Below are 18,999 nucleotides of genomic sequence, written 5' to 3'. Positions count from 1 at the left end.
GGGCAGTTAATTTAAAGCATGGAGATTGTAACTGAACTTCTAATTTTGCTCCTATAAGCTGTTCCAAATGATTTGGGACATACAACCCTAATTCATTTTAACAATAGAGAATAAACTATGTAGCTTAATTTCAAACGTTCCTAATAAATGAGATCAAAGGCAGCCAAGACTCGGGTCTCCAATTACCAAGGGCTTTTTTGGGGGGGAATTTATGAGTTCCATTTTAGGTTGGCTGTGAAAAAGCGCTAAAGGGACATATTGGGGGATGTAAGAAAAAGAGGGGGAAAGCCTTTTAAATCGTGAAATAAAACCAGACCCTATATTTTTTCCATATTGAAAATAAAGAATAGCATTGTGTGTTATAAAAAAAAACAAAAAACAAGGTTTTGGGCGAATGGAAAAAAAACAGCCTGTATTTGCATACATTTTCCCATCATAAATTCTCAGAATAAGTGTTTTGTCATTAAGCTCTTTTATTTCTCTTAACTAAATATCTTCAGTCTCCCTTTTCCCTATCCTGACAATTATATAAGTATTTAGAGTTATGTTAGCTGAATTTAATTGGGTAGCTAACTGTGTTAATCTAAATAGCTCTAACATTGATGAATTATTTAAACTCAATAACAATCATCATTTTTTATTGGACAATGATTACATGATTATTTTGTGCAATTTAAAAAAAAAAGAAGCAAGTTGATATAGTCAAAACAGAGAACAATTACATTTACAATTTACATTTATCAAAGCAATCCAATGCATAAGTATTGCACTGATTTGTTAGTTTAGAAGTCCATAAACACACATTTTAGATCAGCATTGTCATTTTACATATAATCTCCAAAGAAAAGACCTTTGAATAAACATAATTATATAATACAATTTAGGTGAAAATACATTGTATTCTAACAAACTAACTGAAAATCAACAACATGAGTATATGTGTGTGGTATATATATATATATATATATATATATATATATATATAATTATTAAGGTGGCACTGAGTGCTCATTTGCATGTCATTTCCCAGAATCCCTTGCTGCAGTGGAAGCGCTGTATGCTGGGCGATAATGGGAAAAGACAGGGTTGCAGACCTGTCTAAGACATGCAAATGAACATACAGTAATATTTACAGTTGCTTTATATATATATATATATATATATATATATATATATATATATATATATATATATATATATATATATATATATATATAGACCTGACCAGTCTAAGACATGTGACTGTGCTCACAAGTGATATTCTTTATATATATATATATATATATATACAGTACATGTGATGATATATATATATATATATATATATATATATATATATATATATATATATATATATAAAGCAGAAAATAGCTGTGTTAGTCCAGTTGCGATAGTGCAGAATAAATGAGTTCTTCAGTATTAGGTGATACCTTTTTTATTGGACTAACAATTTATGTCACAGGACAAGCTTTCGAGAGTTCTCCCCTCTTCTGGGGAACTCTCGAAAGCTTGCCCTATGACATAAATTGTTAGTCCAATAAAAAAGGTATCACCTAATACTGAAGAACTCATTTATTCTGCCCTATATATATATACATACAGGCATACCCCGGTTTAAGGACACTCACTTTAAGTACGCTAACGAGTAAGGACATATCGCCCAATAGTCAAACAGCAGCAAACATTTTCCTTTGTTTCTTTATTTTAATATTCTTTCACTTTCTCACCACCCTAGCTGTGTTAATTTCCCTCTGTTTTAATTTTTTGGAAACCTATTTTATCCAAAGTGTTCTAGAAACGTGGAAGTAAAAACATCACATTTATTAAAAACATATTCAGAATTTGCCATGACAACCAGTATTCAAAACCCAGCAATAATAAAAAAAAAGTACAGGTGAGCATAATGAGACCATTAGTCAGTTTAAATCCACATGGTGTTTAGAGGGGTGAAAGATTAGCAGGTGTGGCCTGTTTCCATTACATCAAATTCTAATGAAATGTATATATTTCACCTAGGCAAAACATGGCAAAGCAGAAGTCATTATAAATAAGGGAAGGAAAAGGGGTTTCCAAGCTGGGGAGTTTACAAGAGATGCTAAGAAAGTAAACCAAATAATGACATCAAAATGCTTAGCATGGGTGTCATATTATCCAATTCTAATGCAGGGAGTTATCATAAATAAGATCAACACAGTATTTAAACTGCATGGAGTATAAAACCTCATTCAGATATACTGTATTGTATTGTATGTCTTTATTTATATAGCGCCATTAATGTACATAGCGCTTCACAGCAGTAATACATGTGGTAATCCAATAAATAACAGATAATATAAATAACAGATCATGGGAATAAGTGCTTTAGACATTAAGGAAGAGGAGTCCCTGCTCCGAAGAGCTTACAGTCTAATTGGTAGGTAGGGAGAACGTACAGAGACAGGACGAGGGAGTTCTGGTAAGTGCGTCTGCAGGGGGCCAAGCTTTATGTATCGTGTTCAGAATGTTCACAGTGCTATTCATATGCTTGTTTAAGCAAGTGTGTCTTAAGGTGGGTGTTAAAGGTGGATAGAGAGGGTGCTAGTCGGGTACTGAGGGGAAGGGCATTCCAGAGGTAAGGGGTAATACATAAACACAAATAAATACATGAAATTCATTTGAGGACTGGATAATAATTAAAAAAGCAACTCTAAAAACCCAGCTAATTAATAATGTATTCCTTTTTTGAACTTAACAATAAAAACACTATGGGGCCGATGCAGTAACTTGCGAGAAGGCTGAATTTGGCTGTTTTATTGCGAGATTGGCATGTAGTATGCAGTTGATGGCGGTATGTGTGCGAGTTACCTGAAAAACGGCATATGCAATTGTTGCCGGAAATCAAGCGCTGGCGGGGTGGCGAGAATGGCTATTTCGCCATATTAAGCAGCACGCAGAATGCAGTAGATGCCGAGTAAGATCTCGGGGGTGCGCGGGAGAAACTTCTTGCGAGAAAAGCGCCAAAAAGCTGCGGCACCAACAAGCAGGCGAGAGCCGAAAATTTCAGCTGCTAGGGACATTGTTGTGTCATTGTACTGTTTCTGCTGGCAGCGCAGCTTCAATTGTATTACATGTCATTCAGAACCTGTTACATGTGTTGTTTATAATAAAATACATTATTAATGTTAGCCAAAGGTGTCTGTCTTGTGAATGACAAGAAGCAGGTATGTTCCTAAAACTATCTATTGAGGGACAGCGCTGTGAAAGCCTTGCTAATGTCACTAGCAGCAAGAAACACACTGCTGTGAGTAACAGAATGTAAGGTCAAACTATCATGAGGTGATTTTTTCATGTTCAAAAGTTGCCGCCAAATTCTTCTTCAATACAGATGCATGAAGTAATTCCCCTCTTGCTGCATGCACGCGCTACAGTACACACAGCAACTCACTGCAATGTACTGTAAGCTTTGCAACAGAGTCCAACACACAGACAGAAATGTACATGAAATGTCACAAGACACATGCACACATGTATCACCTCTTCACGTGTCAAAGAACAGAAGACACAACTGTAGCACTGCACCAGCTATGTTTCCAAAAGTATCTAATGAGGGACAGCAGTAAAAGGTTTGTTAATGTCAGTATCAGCAAGACAGTCACTACAGTGAGTAACTGAATGCTTTAAGCAAGAAGGAGGTTTTTTTTACTTATGTGCAGAGGTTGACGCCACATTCAAGTGAAATACGGATACATGCAGTCACCCGCCACTGACTGCAGGAACTCGCAACATGTGCAACTCACCATTGTATCTCACAATCGCTATTTACTGCATTTAGCGGCAAATTCCCGCCAAACACAGGAGATTTAAGCGCGCTGCCGACACACACATATCGCAAGTTACTGCATCGGCCCCTATGTACCAAGCGTTCCTAACTGCTATTGTAGTGCAAAACTTGTGCTCAGTAATATCATTTTAAATGGCGCTTCTGTGTGCCTATTTGCCAACCTGAAATTTCTCAATCTGGGCCATCAGTGTCAAAAGGGATTTTACCTCCACACCCCCCTCTTCTTGTGTACAGAAATGGACTGCGCTTGGCATATAAATGTGACTGTCATGTACTCAAAATAAATGTTTCTATGTTCCAAAAAAAGTGCGTCAAAACCATCCGCCAAGTTCAATTTGTCAAAAGCACTAACATTTCACTTAAAAATGTGGTGTCTTCTAAAACATGGAAGAATACGCTATATGTAGCAAATAACAGAACAAATACAAATGAATAAATACAGTGCCTGTTTGTGGTCGTTTTTATTATTACGTTTTTGACGCACCACAAATGAAAACATTTTTAGTAAATAGAACACCGATTACGACTCCACTGAAATATTTTTTAAGCATGTTTTGTCTTTACTTTCTCAAAACTAGTTCAAACCAAAGAAAAAAAATCCGTACCAACTTTCTCAAAAAGAAAAAAAAAACCCCCACCTAATTAAAGACAAGTTCATTATTTGTGAGTTATTCATTAAAAACACCCGGCTGCAAAACCAGACGGGGAAGTGAGTATGAGATTTATCAATGAAATAGCTCATACTACAGGTAATATTATTCTTATTTGTTACATTTGGGGCTCTTTTTGCAGAAATCCCCCCCCCCCCTCCCTTGCTTCTGCAGCTGGAAGACTTTGATAATTAATCCTGAAAGAGAGCTATTTGAAATGTCTCTGGGCTGCAAATCTGCTTCAAGTAGACAAAAAACGACACTAGATTTATCAACTAAGAATTGAAAAGCAATGTGACTTTCCCTGAAATGTAGAATTAAATAGCAGCAATCAGGATATATGCAACTTGGGATGCCCCAACTAAATGAGGACAAGGGTAAATAGAAAAGAAAAAATGGGTGCTACAGGCAACAAAGACCTAGGGTATCATGCAGTAAGCGGCGGAAAAATGCATTAGCCAGTTTAGCAATTAGCCATGTTTTTGGCGTGTTAAACTGGCTGTATGCTGTAAGGGGCGAATACCTGGGGAATAAATGCGCCACCACCATTTGATGAAATGGCGTGTAACCGGTGGCGGGACGGCTGCCTGGCGAGAAACTGCCGAGAAGCCGTCCCCTGCCGAGTTGTGTTTGCAGCAGAGAGAAATCCGCTGCTCTCTCAGCGCAAACATCAGCACAATAAAAATTCTTTTTAAAACAACTTTTATTCATAGTGTACATGTGCAGGGGGTCTCCGGAGCTGAACCGCATTGGTTTCAGGTCGGGGGACCCCCTGCTTCCCGAGATACAGACCCCTTTATGAGGTGCCGGTATCCCTCTGCATTTAAAGGTCCCGATCACGTGACCGTGGATTGTAAACAAAGCAGAGGGATACCGGCACCCCATAAAGGGGTCTGTATCTCGGGAAGCAGGGGGTCCCCGGACCTAAAACAAAAGCGCTTCAGCTTCGGAGACCCTCTGCACATCTACACTATGAATAAAACACACATATCAATAAAGACTCGTTCCTTACCTTACAGGGTATCTGCTATGGTAGCGAAGCAGCATTAATATTTATTTAATAATACTGTACAGTGAGCAGGGGGTCCCCCGAGCTGAACCGCATCACTTTGTGGACCAGGGACCCCCTGCTTCCCGAGTTACAGGCCCCGGTATGTGTGATCGGATGGGCAGTGTCGCCGCCATGTTTATAGCGTCCCATACGCTACGTGCCCGCAACAAACATGGCGTCCACACTGTACCCGATGCCCCAAACCGGGGCCTGTAACTCGGGAAGCAGGGGGTCTCTGAGCCACAAATAAATGCGGTTCAGCTCAGGGGGCCCCCTGCTCCCGCACAATATTATTAAAATACATTAATGCTGCTTCATTACCATAGCGGATAGCCGCTAAGGCAATGAAGGGGTTAACGCATAATAGCATGTTTATTGGAGACAAATGTCCCCAATAAACATAGCAGCAATACACAACATACAATACAGTAATGGCCAACATTACTATTATCCACAAATGAATAATAGTGCAGTTGTCCATTGAAAATACATACAGAACAATAAAGACATTAAATACATATAGCACTCACCTATGTGCGGCTGCCACGATGAAGGCCATCCTCATCTTCATCCTGCCCATGCCCCATCCGCTTCTGCAAAACAGACACAAGAATAAAAACATTCAATGTAATGTCCCCTAACCCCTTAATCACCATAGCGGTTATTAACCGCTACAGTCATTAAGGGGTTAACCCACCATCACCCACATACCCTCCCCCACTAACCCCCCCACACCCTGAGGCCTAACCACCCTCACCCACTACCCACAGGGGAGTCCTACCAAATACCCTTGGGGCCAACACCCCCTCCCCCGGCACATACAGTACAATAATGTGCCAAATAACTATTATCCACATAGGGATAATACATTATTTGGCAATTATTAAACACATTAAATACCGTAATAAAATAAAGAAAATTCTACTAACCTCATCAATAAGAAGGCTCCATCGCCAGCATCATCCTTGGGGTCCGTTGCCAAAATAAGAAATAGCCAATACATATCAATGACATTAGCATACCAATGAACCCCTTAATCACCTTATCGGGTACTAACCTCAAAGGTAATTAAGGGGTTAAGCCATCCTGCAATGGCAACACCACTTATGCATAACATCCTCAATGAATTAAAAACCAATTTCCTAAACAAATCTCATTTAATCATTCAATCTAAAGCCTCAAATGCCACTTAAAACATTGCATTTACAGTGTATACATGTAGCATAACATGTAAGCTACATGTACACGCTGCAAATCAATGTTAACAATACAATAATCCAACTCAAATAGCCTGACATCACAAGAAGTATATTATGTAATGCAATAAAGTCACCATCAATGAATTAACAGACATGAATTACATCCCTAAACAATTAAAATACCATCCATACCAATTACACAATTAACTATAGCTATCGTTACAAAGAACAAGTTCAAAACATACAAAAAAGGACACCAAAAATTACAATATACTAAAGCAAGCCTCTCCATAACCTACAGTACAGCATAGAAGCCCAAAAATTACATCTCTCTAATAATAAAATACATTTAACACACATCTATGCATAGCAGCATAGCCACAATCATTTATAATACAGTAAATCAAGCTTTTACAACACTATCATTTCTTACCCTGTATGTATATATCTCTCTAGATATACATACATACATAAAGTGGCAAGAATTATATGCAAAAAAAAATTAATTAACACATGAAAAAGCAAAAAAAAACACATTAACATTAAATACATTTCTTTATTTAACTTACCATTACTTGACCGCACCGACTCCTGTTGATCAGCTTACTCACGAACCAATCCACGAACAGGAACCCATAAAATAAAAAAACATAAAATAATAAACATTAAAATAATAAAACACGACAATCCAGGGGTCTTCTAGTTGTAATCCATCTTCATCTGTATTCTTCTATCTTCTTCCGGGGTCTTCTTCCCGTCTGCTGCCACGCCCTGGTCTTCTTTCTTCAGTAGGAGGTCCTTCCTCCTCGGCGTCTGGCTTCAAAATGAGACGACATAGGCTTTTAAAGGCCTATGACGTCACATTTTCGTCATATGGTTCCCACGGCCCTGATTGGGCCGTGAAAACCCTGTGTTTTGGCCGATGTAAAAAAAAAATGATGACGTCACTTAAAGGCAAAGAAAGCACAGCCAATCAGAATGGCTTTGCTTCAATTGCCTTTAAGATGACGTCATGAAAAGAAACATGGCCACACTCACATGGTACGGCAGCCAATCAGAGCGTGGGAAGTCTATCCCTACTCTGATTGGTTCAAGTACCATGTGACAGGCTTTCAATGACGTCATATCCGTTTTTCCCAAAGCCTCTGTCACATGGTCTACTAGAGCCAATCAGAGTAGGGATAGACTTCCCAAGGTCTGATTGGCTGCCGTACCATGTGAGGGTGGCCATGTTTCTTTTCATGACGTCATCTTAAAGGCAATTGAAGCAAAGACATTCTGATTGGCTGTGCTTTCTTTGCCTTTAAGTCACGTCCTCATTTTTTTTTACATCGGCCAAAACACATGGTTTTTACGGCCCAATCAGGGCCGTGGGAACCATATGATGAAAATGTGACGTCATAGGCCTTTAAAAGCCTATGTCATCTCATTTTGAAGCCAGACGCCGAGGAGGAAGGACCTCCTACTGAAGAAAGAAGACCAGGGCGTGGCAGCAGACGGGAAGAAGACCCCGGAAGAAGATAGAAGAATACAGATGAAGATGGATTACAACTAGAAGACCCCTGGATTGTCGTGTTTTATTATTTTAATGTTTATTATTTTATGTTTTTTTATTTTATGGGTTCCTGTTCGTGGATTGGTTCGTGAGTAAGCTGATCAACGGGAGTCGGTGGGGTCAAGTAATGGTAAGTTAAATAAAGAAATGTATTTAATATTAATGTGTTTTTTTTTGCTTTTTCATGTGTTCATTTTTTTTTTTTGCATATCATTTCTTGCCACTGTATGTATGTATGTATGTATGTATGTCTAGAGAGATATATACATACAGGGTAAGAAATGATAGTGTTGTAAAAGCTTGATTTACTGTATTGTAAATGATTGTGGCTATGCTGCTATGCATAGATGTGTGTTAAATGTATTTTTTTATTAGAGAGATGTAATTTTTGGGCTTCTATGCTGTACTGTAGGTTATGGAGAGGCTTGCTTTAGTATATTGTAATTTTTGGTGTCCTTTTTTGTATGTTTTGAACTTGTTCTCTGTAACGGTTGCTATAGTTAATTGTGTAATTGGTATGGATGGTATTTTAATTGTTTAGGGATGTAATTCATGTCTGTTAATTCATTGATGGTGACTTTATTTGCTTACATAATATACTTCTTGTGATGTCAGGCTATTTGAGTTGGATTACTGTATTGTTAACATTGATTTGCAGCGTGTACATGTAGTTTACATGTTATGCTACATGTATACACTGTAAATGCAATGTTTTAAGTGGCATTTGAGGCTTTAGATTGAATGATTAAATGAGATTTGTTTAGGAAATTGGTTTTTAATTCATTGAGGATGTTATGCATAAGTGGTGTTGCCATTGCAGGATGGCTTAACCCCTTAATTACCTTTGAGGTTAGTACCCGATAAGGTGATTAAGGGGTTCATTGGTATGTTAATGTCATTGATATGTATTGGCTATTTCTTATTTTGGCAATGGACCCCAAGGATGATGCTGGCGACGGAGCCTTCTTATTGATGAGGTTAGTACAATTTTCTTTATTTTATTACGGTATTTAATGTGTTTAATAATGGCCAAATAATGTATTATCCCTATGTGGATAATAGTTATTTGGCACATTATTGTACTGTATGTGCTGGGGGAGGGGGTATTGGCCCCAAGGGTATTTGGTAGGACTCCCCTGTGGGTAGTGGGTGAGGGTGGTTAGGCCTCAGGGTGTGGGGGGGTTAGTGGGGGAGGGTATGTGGGTGATGGTGGGTTAACCCCTTAATGACTGTAGCGGTTAATAACCGCTATGGTGATTAAGAGGTTAGGGGACATTACATTGGATGTTTTAATTCTTGTGTCTGTTTTGCAGAAGTGGATGGGGCATGGGCAGGATGAAGATGAGGATGGCCTTCATCGTGGCAACCGGACATGGGTGGTGAGTACTATATGTATTTAATGTATTTATTGTTCTGTATGTATTTTCAATGGACAACTGCACTATTATCCATTTGTGGATAATAGTCATTGTGCCCATTACTGTTTTGTATGTTAGGGGGGTATAGGTGTTTTTGGGGTCATATATATATATATTTATATATATATATATTTATTTAGTTAGTGTGGGGCTGCTGTGTGTATTTTTTTTTATTGTGGGTAGTGGGGGTGGGTGAAGGGGGTATTAGCCCCAACGGTGGTTGTTTAGGGCTTGCGGGTGGGTAGCGGGAGGCCTTAACCCCTTCATGACCGTAGCGGTATTAACCGCTACGGTCGTGAAGGGGTTAAGTGCACCCGCAACCCCCCCGCAAGCTCTAAACAAACAACAAGGGCCAAATACCCCCTTCACCCACCCCCGCTACCCACAATAAAGCTGGCACGGATGTTTAACCCCTTCATTACCTTAGCGGTTAACCGCTAAGGTAATGAAGTGGCCTTTAAATGCATTTTTCCTGCCTCGGATGCATGCCGGGGGGGTCCGGTGCTGATATTAATGGTATCAGCTCCGGAGACCCCCGGCATCAATCCCAGCCAGGAAAAAGGCCTGAATTTTTTCTAAGTGCCGATCCGCCGTTCATCCGCTGCCTCTCAGCAGCAACTTGCCATCTTTTTCTTGCGTGGCTGATCCGCCATCAAAACGGCATTCTAGAGTGGCGAATAGCTCCGCTTAGCTACTCGCCTCTACTAGAATACAGGGTGGCTGAAAAATTTGGATTTTTAGGCGGAAAGTGCCTTCTCGCCCCATCACCGGCGAAAAAAAAAACCCGCCAGCCACACTGGCGTTTTTTTAATTCTCGCCACTTTCTTGCCCCTTACTGAATACAGATAGGCTTTTTAGGCGGGAAAGTGGCGAGAAATGCCTTTCCGCTGCTTACTGCATGAACCCCCTAGTCAGGGTAACAACATATATAGCACAAGAGGGTAGCCGATCACACCAAACAAGTAATGCAGAAAAATCTAGTTCAATAAACTCATTTTAATGACTGAACACAGTCATAAAGCATCCAACGTTTCGGTGACTAGCACCTTCATCAGGGATCCATCATCCCCGATGAAGGTGCTAGTCACCGAAACGTTGGATGCTTTATGACTGTGTTCAGTCATTAAAATGAGTTTATTGCACTAGATTTTTCTGCATTACTTGTTTGGTGTGATCGGCTACCCTCTTGCTATACTTTTCCAGAAATGAAATGCGCTGATTCCTTATGGCCCAGCTGCCTTGTTTTGCAACGGACCGATAAATAACAGCCCAATGCTGTGACAAATTTAAAAAAAAGGTGCAAAATAAAACAAATGCTAGAAAGAACTGAATCAAGTTAATTACTTGGAGTCACTCTGTTTCATCGTGGTTTCTTGCTTCAGTTTTGCCCCACCTGCCTGCACCAACCTGAAAGCTTTGGGGAGTGGGAAGAGAGTGTCATTTTGCCATGAGTTGTATCAAAATGTGCTCCCTTTCCCTGATTTGAGTCAAAAAAATCTGGGGCATTTACCCCTTAAGAGTCTTTACAGTGGAGGGATGTAGGAAGCAAGATTAACAAGCATCATACATGTGGCACATAGTGAAAAATGACACAGATGAACATGTTTGCTTTGTGTTTTGGAGCAAGTTGCTCTATAGTAATACATATTCCCTATAGTTTTTGTAGGTCATGTACTAAAGCTAAGTTTGTCTGTACATTTTTCTTCATTTAAAGGGTAAGCTTCTTCTAGGAGCAAAATGTACTAATGGCAGTGACATGTTTAAGTGAACTGTTCCTCTTAAAGTGACACGCTTAGGAGTCAGTCCCAAAACATGGCTAACTCCTAAAACCCTTGATGCAACTCTCCATTCAGGGATACTCTATTTCAGGGGAGCGCAATCTTTTTTTCCCTGCGCCCCCCTGCCGTCTGTCCCCTTCTCCTCGCGCCCCCACTGCTTACCTTGCTTTAGACGTCCTGGCCACATGATGTCACGTTGCCACGGCAACGCGACGTCACATGACCCTGCGGCGTCAAATGACGTCGCATTGCCATAGCGACGCGTGACCAGGAGCGTCTGAAACAAGGTAAGTAGAAGTGTACAGAGGCCTTGCCACTCCCCCGGCATTAATTTAAATGTATTCGGGAAGCGTGCGGGGTCCTCTGTAAACCCCACGTGCCCTGCAGTGAGAGCGGGGGCTCGCCCCCCACTTTGCACACCGCTGCTCTATTTCTGGGTAGGATAGGTCAAAAAGAGGAGAAGGGGTGTTACTTTATATTGAAGACTACTTATCAAGCCCGTAAGTTCTACTCACTAGAACATTTAGAAACTTTAACCCATAACAGGTTTTTTCCTAGGATCAAAGTGTACGAATGTTAGTGACGTTTAAGGGGTCAGTCCCTCCTAGAACCAATGTGTTCTAATGGCAGGTACATGTTCTTAAAACTCTGTGATACCCATGCCCCACTACGCAGAATTAGAGTACAGGGGGCCCAACTTCCGTGGGTTACAACTGACCTTATAGCACTCTACCAGTTCGGGGATGACATGTGGAAAAGCTACAAAGTAACTGGCACTACCAAGGATCTTAATCACTACAGATGCCTGCAGAATATGTGCACAAGGCAAACAAGGCACGCAAAAGTACAATATAACTCTGACAATCTCCTCCAGAACACATCAAACCCAGCTAACTTCTGGAAAGTTATCCACAATATATACCAGTCTTCTAGCCATCAACAACCGAGTAATATCACTAAGGGGGATATTACTCTGACAAACCCCACTGACATTGCAAATGCATTCAATGATTACTTTGTGGGGTGTGCTAGTAACTTATTAGCGAAACGCAACCCAAACCACAAACATGAATCTCATCCTGTGAGTATCCCTACAGTCCCACCCGCTCCCAACACTGCCCACAATTTTCAATTTATCCCAGTATCTGAAAGGGAGATTACACACACGCTCCTCAAATTAAAACTAAGCAACCAATGTAGACCTGATTTACTGCAATCTAAGTTCCTAAGACTTGGTGCCCCAGCCATTGCCAAACCAATTGCTTCCATAGTCAACTCTATCCTGTCTGCAGGCCATATCCCTAAGACCTGGAAAACTGCCAGAGTTGTCCCAATCTTCTAAAGTGGGGACAAAAACACTGTCTCAAACTACAGGCCAATCTCTATTCTCCCAATTCTATCCAAAGTCATGGAAAAATGTGTCCACTCCCAATTAAGCGATTACTATACCAAGACAAATTTCCCTAGCCAATTCTAATCTGGCTTTTGCCCCAAATACTCCACGGAAACTACCCTGCTAAAAGTTTGTAATGAAATCCAGTGTGGAATGGGAACTGGGACAACTAACTGGTGCAATATTCCTACATTTTGCAAAGGCTTTTGATACTGTTGATCATGTTAACTTGCTTAACAAACTCCAGTGCTCTGGAATAGGGAAGCATGCTTTAAACTGGTTTCATTCCTACCTACCAGTATCAGGTAGATCCCAATATGTGTCTATATCAGGCTTTAACTCCAACCCCCTGGATATCACCTGTGGTGTCCTGCAAGGCTCTGTTCTGGGGGCCCTACTCTTCTCAGTGTTCATCAATGATCTTCCGACAGCTTGTAAGGAAGCTTCAATACACATGTATGCAGATGACACAATCCTATATGCACACAGCCATAGCCTCTCTGACCTTGAACACATACTTCAGTCTGACTTTTTGAGACTTGAAAACTGGATTTCCCAAAACAAACTGTTTTTAAACACTGACAAGACTGTAACAATGGTATTCGGGACAAAGGCTAAATTTTTGAAGCTTCCAATAACTGAGCTCCATATCAGTACCAACGCTAATACCACCCTAACTCCTGTTACTAGTTTTAAATACTTGGGCATATGGGTTGACTCCCATTTAACATTTGGGATCCACATTCATACTCTGACATCCAAAACATATGCCAAACTAGGGGTACTTTACAGGAACAAATCCTCCCTAAGTCTGCTGGTCAGAAAGCGTATCGCACAGCAGATGCTAATGCCAATTATAGACTATGGAGACATTGTATATGGCACGGCTCCCCAAACCCACCTTAGCAAACTTGACACCCTCTACAATTCAATTTGTCGTTTTGTTCTCCAATGCAACGACAACACACATCACTGCGAAATGCTCAAAGAACTAGATTGGTCATCACTCGAGTCTAGGCGCAAAGGTCACCTTTCCTGTCTTGCCTTCAAATTCTTTATGGGCAAGTTACCCAACTATCTGAACAAGCTCCTCACCCCTACCACATGCAGCACCTATCATCTGAGATCAGACTCCAAAAGACTGTTCATGGTCCCAAAGCTCAACAAAATATCTGGCCGCTCCTCCTTTTCTTACTGTGCACCCCAAAACTGGAACAATCCACCAGAGACTCTCACAGCCACCACCAGTCTAAGTTCTTTCAAAACTAAAGCTGTCTCACATTTTAATCTGGTCTGTAACTGTTACATACGCCATAATATATATTATCTCTTACTGTGCATTCAATGTCTTGTATATAATGTATACCCTGTTCACTTATGTAACTATGTATTTCTAATCATTATTTGTCATCATAACTCTATGCCCAGGACATACTTGAAAATGAGAGGTAACTCTCAATGTATTACTTCCTGGTAAAACATTTTTATAAATAAATAAAATAAATGTTTAAGGGGTCAGTCCCTCCTTGGGCCAAAGTATACTAATGACAATGACATGTTTAAGGAGTCAGTCCCTCCTACAACCAAAGTGTACTAATGGCAGTGACATGTTTAAGGGCTCAGTCCCTCCTAGGGCCAAAGTGTACTAATGGCATTAACGTTTAAGGGGCCAGTTCCTCCTAGAACCAAAGTGTATGAATGGCAGTGACATTTAAGGGGTCAGTCCCTCCTAGGGCCAAAGTACAATAATGACGGATACATGTCTTTTTTAAATTGATATGTGAACATAATATAAGGCACATGTTGACAAGTTTTCCCAGTATTAGCACTTCAATGCTGGATTTTGTTACACATAAAGTAATAGGTGGCACTTAAAAATTATTAGTACAGAATGAATATCACATTAACATAACTTCTATAATTATAGATGATCAAACTATATCATGGCCATCACGCCAGCATGGTTTACATCTTTTAAAATATTTTTTACTTTCTAAATGAAGTATATCTAGTAGGTTTAAATAGAAAATCTTCCAGCTCCACCTTCTCTCCATTTGGGGGAAGACAAAAATTATAAATGAAATAAAAAGGGGGCAGGGGTGAGAGGCAGACTCCAACCATTTTTTATATCTGTCCAGAATACCAGTAACCCTCTGATTTATACTTTACAGCACATTTGCCAGGTTCCCTTCAGCAATGCAATTTATACCCATTCAGAGTGTTTAAACTGAGCCATAACTTCCTTAAAGACCACTGGACAAAGGTCATTCAGACATGGCCTTCATTTGGATATACATTTCCCAGCTCTATCAGAGAGATCAGAAACTGATTCATTTTTTTTCAGTGATCATGATGTGAAAAATAAAGGATTCTAATTGATTAATATTTGGTGAGAACGGTTTTAGCCAGTTTATCAATATTAATGTATGAGCCGCCAACGGGATCATACCCGCAAATCCATGTAGGCTATCAGCTTGAGTCCTCCAGTCCTCCACGTAACTGAACAACAATGCTTTGTAATTTAAGGACAGCCTAAAATGGAGCAATCCTTTCAGCTAATTTAATGTCTTATTCCAGAACCTCCTCATCTTTCAAGAATACCGTAGACAATGAGCTACTGGGATGTCCCTGCGCCAACACTTCGCACGCACTGCGTCAGTGTCAACTTTAAATGTAAAGAATTGGTCCAATACCAGTGCTTCAAAAACCTATGTTAAGAGTAGCTGCATTTGTGTAATTTGTATTGCTGTATTCATAATATACACATACAGTAAAGACAAGATCCTCTGAGATTCTAGGTTGTAATACAGTCCAAAATGTGGGTCTATCAAATAAATAGTCATGTTGAAATTGAAGTGTGCTCAGATGTTGAATGTGTATCCTCGCTGGCACGTCCCTGACTGGGTGAACCACTAGTGACTGAGTGAGAGTCATATACACATAGCAAAACATTGGTAGAGCTATCTCCTAAATGATAACATATCACAATCCATAGACAATCTAATGATCAATCCAGTTAGATGTCAGATAATACAGTACTCACAGACTCCCGGTCGCAGGAGGTATCGTTGGCATGGTGCCACGTGGGCAAGTTTGAAGAAACAGGCAAATATAGTGGTGCACAGCGTGTCACAATGAAGGGCCGGAGAGTAAAAGATATCTAAACTCTTTATTTTGGCACAGGTCCACATCAAAAAATAAAGGGAGTAAAAGAAGCCACGATTTATCAGTGTGAATTGCAATTCGTGCAGATAGCATGTGGTGTGATCGTGTCACCATCTTTGTTTCCCAGGAGCAGGAACTCTAGATCACAAAAGTCAGACGGCCATTTATTAAATCTAGGAATCCAATGTTTGGTGTGGGTCCGGGAGTTTGGAAGTGAAGCCCAATGGCAGAGAGGCCCTCAAGTTGGGCTCCAGAGGATTATTACCCTCTAGCATCTGTGGATAGTCTTCAAGAAGCCATTGACTATAATGTCTGATTTGAACAAAGGTGAAGCAGTGTGAATTTAGTAGATTATATTTAATATTAAGTTGGTCAAATGTAGAAACGATCTGACTGCTTTTTATGAAATAGTCCCCTACAGTGCAGATACCGCAAATGTAAAAAACCTAGGGTTCAATTCCTCGGTTTTTTTCCAGGCCCAAACTGGATCCCCTTCAGCTCAGAGAGAACTGGAGGATGCAGCGAATGGAAGAAAGCCAATGGAGCCAGACCTGATCAGTTGGCTGTCACAACTGGAGGATGCAGCGAATGGAAGAAAGCCTGTAGAGCAGGACCTGATCAGCTGGCTGTCAATTTCTAGATTGGCAAACTCTGATTTTCCAAATATCAAATCTCTAACATATCTCACTACTGCGAAAAAATTAAATGCCTCAATATCTGGGAGGCCAAGACCTCCTTCCTCTCTAGTAGATTGTAATCTGGCAATATGGTCTTTTGTCATTCCAAATAACATTTGTAAAGTATCTATGTATTTTGGAGATGTCTATTTTCAGTATAACAAGAGGTAATGTTTGTACCAGATTTAACAGTCTGTGAAAAGAAACCATTTTAATTAAAGCAACTCTTCCAGATAGTGATAGCGGTAATTTCATCCTCTCAGACTACTCTAAATTCACATACTGTAATTGTTGTAGTTTCAAAGGGAAAGGAATACCTAGATATTTCATATCATCCATGGCTACCTTAAAAGGAAGATTGACACAATGGGGCCGATTCACTAAGCTACGTTAACTAGCGCTAAAATGTGTTATATCGCTCGGCCGCAAAAGGCTGAAGCCATAAGCGCTATTCACTAAGGATGCTCGGCGCGTTTACGGCCGGCCTTAGCCAAAAGGGCCATAGCGCACGATCACCTTTCCCCCCCCTGATATCGTGCTAAAAGTTATTTAGCACGATAACTATTATACACAAAGCAGCCTGTAAGAACTGCATGGAGACGCTGCGTCTCAATGCACGGCTCTTACAGGCGATCGTGCTGGCCAATTATGATTTTTAATAGTAGTATACATGAGCAGGGGGTCTTCTGAGCTGAACCGCATTGGTTTCAGGTCCGAGGACCCCCTACTTCAGGAGATACAGGCCCCGTTATGGGGTGCCGGTATCCCCTGCAGAATTTCAATGTCCCGGTCACGTGACGCGGGAGCTTTAAAGTGCGGGGGATACTGGCACCCCATAATGGGGCCTGTAACTCCTGAAGTAGGGGGGCCTCGGACCTGAGACCAATGGGGTTCAGCTCAGGAGACCCCCTGCACATCTACACTAGTATTAAAAAACAGATAACAATAAATAATAATTCATTACCATGGCGGCTATCCGCTACGGTAATGAAGCTGCATTAATGTACATTTTAATAATAGTGTGTGGGAGCAGGGGGTCCCCTGCTACCACACATATATTAATAAAAATACATTAAAGCAGCTTCATTACCTTAGCGGCTATCCGCTAAGGCAATGAAGGGGTTAAGGCATAATAGCATGTTTATTGGGGACAATTGCCCCCAATAAACATAGCAATATACCACACACATCCCCCCGCCCCCTAACACATACACTACATTAATGTGCAAAAATACTATTATCCACATATGGATAATAATGCTTTTGCCCTTTAAATATACATTAATACAATAAATACATTAAATACATGTTGTACTCACCCTTGTCCGGCACCCACGATGAAGGCCAGCCGCATCTTCCTCCTCATCCATACACTGGGGTGCTGAAAAATATACAAAATAAGAACAAGTGCCAAACTAATGTCCCCTAACCCCTTAATGACATTAGCGGTTATTAACCGCTACAGTCATTAAGGGGTTAAGCCACCCTGACCCGATACCCACTTATTTGTACAGTGGCTTCATCATGTATATATATATTTAATACAGTGTTCGACAAACCTATACATTTGCACGCCCCGGGCGAGTGGATTTAACATTGTGGCGAGCTCCTATTGGCCCAAGCAGCACAAGTGCGGTACTAGGTGGCGAGTAGATTTTTTTGTTCAGCGAGTAGATTTTTTGGTGATTTGTCAACCACTGTATATATATATATAAATATATATATATATATATATATATGTATTATAATATATATATATATTATAATATATATATTATAATATATATATATTATAATATATATATATATACTGTATATGCATGATTAAGCAATATACAAATAAATACAGTACATGGCCAAATACAAATCTCTCCAAATATCAAACATCACCAAGCTCAATCAATATCTAATAAATCAAAATACAAACACTCAATTTGACAATGTGTACACGATACAAATAATCTTTGCATCATATATACTATGTCAAACAATGCTCCAAATCAAAGACACTAATCCAAACAAGATACAGATACAATCATTAAAGAAAAACAAAGCATCAACACAATTAATTTACCATCAATTAATCCAATCAATTACAATCCAATTCAATTACACACTTCATATCCTACAATCAAACCATTGTGTAAATTAATCTATGACAAAGTAACCATCAAACAACATCTATATGCCAAAAATAAGACAATAAAATAATCTATAGAAACCAGCCTTTAACTAAACATTTGCAAACATTAAATGTACATTAGCAACACATTTTTACACAAAGCAGCAAATT

General features: G+C 39.9%; 1 long non-coding RNA gene across 2 annotated transcripts in view; it reads right to left on the bottom strand.

Annotated features, from left to right (window-relative positions):
- The window catches only part of LOC142472347 (uncharacterized), a 60,119-nt gene that overhangs the window by 25,622 nt on the left and 15,498 nt on the right, over positions 1-18,999 (bottom strand). Inside the window, exon 3 of one of the 2 annotated variants that reach the window (XR_012789660.1) lies at positions 17,892-18,087. The exons of the other annotated variant lie outside the window; for it this stretch is intronic. This is a non-coding gene — a long non-coding RNA (uncharacterized LOC142472347). Of the gene's footprint in view, positions 1-17,891; positions 18,088-18,999 lie in introns of those variants that run through there. 2 annotated transcript variants of the gene reach the window in all.

Source organism: Ascaphus truei, chromosome 21 (genome assembly GCF_040206685.1).
Source record: "Ascaphus truei isolate aAscTru1 chromosome 21, aAscTru1.hap1, whole genome shotgun sequence".
NCBI classification, from domain to species: domain Eukaryota; kingdom Metazoa; phylum Chordata; class Amphibia; order Anura; family Ascaphidae; genus Ascaphus; species Ascaphus truei.
The sequence above is the reverse complement of the archived record's forward strand: the minus strand, read 5'-3'. Positions and strand labels throughout refer to the sequence as shown.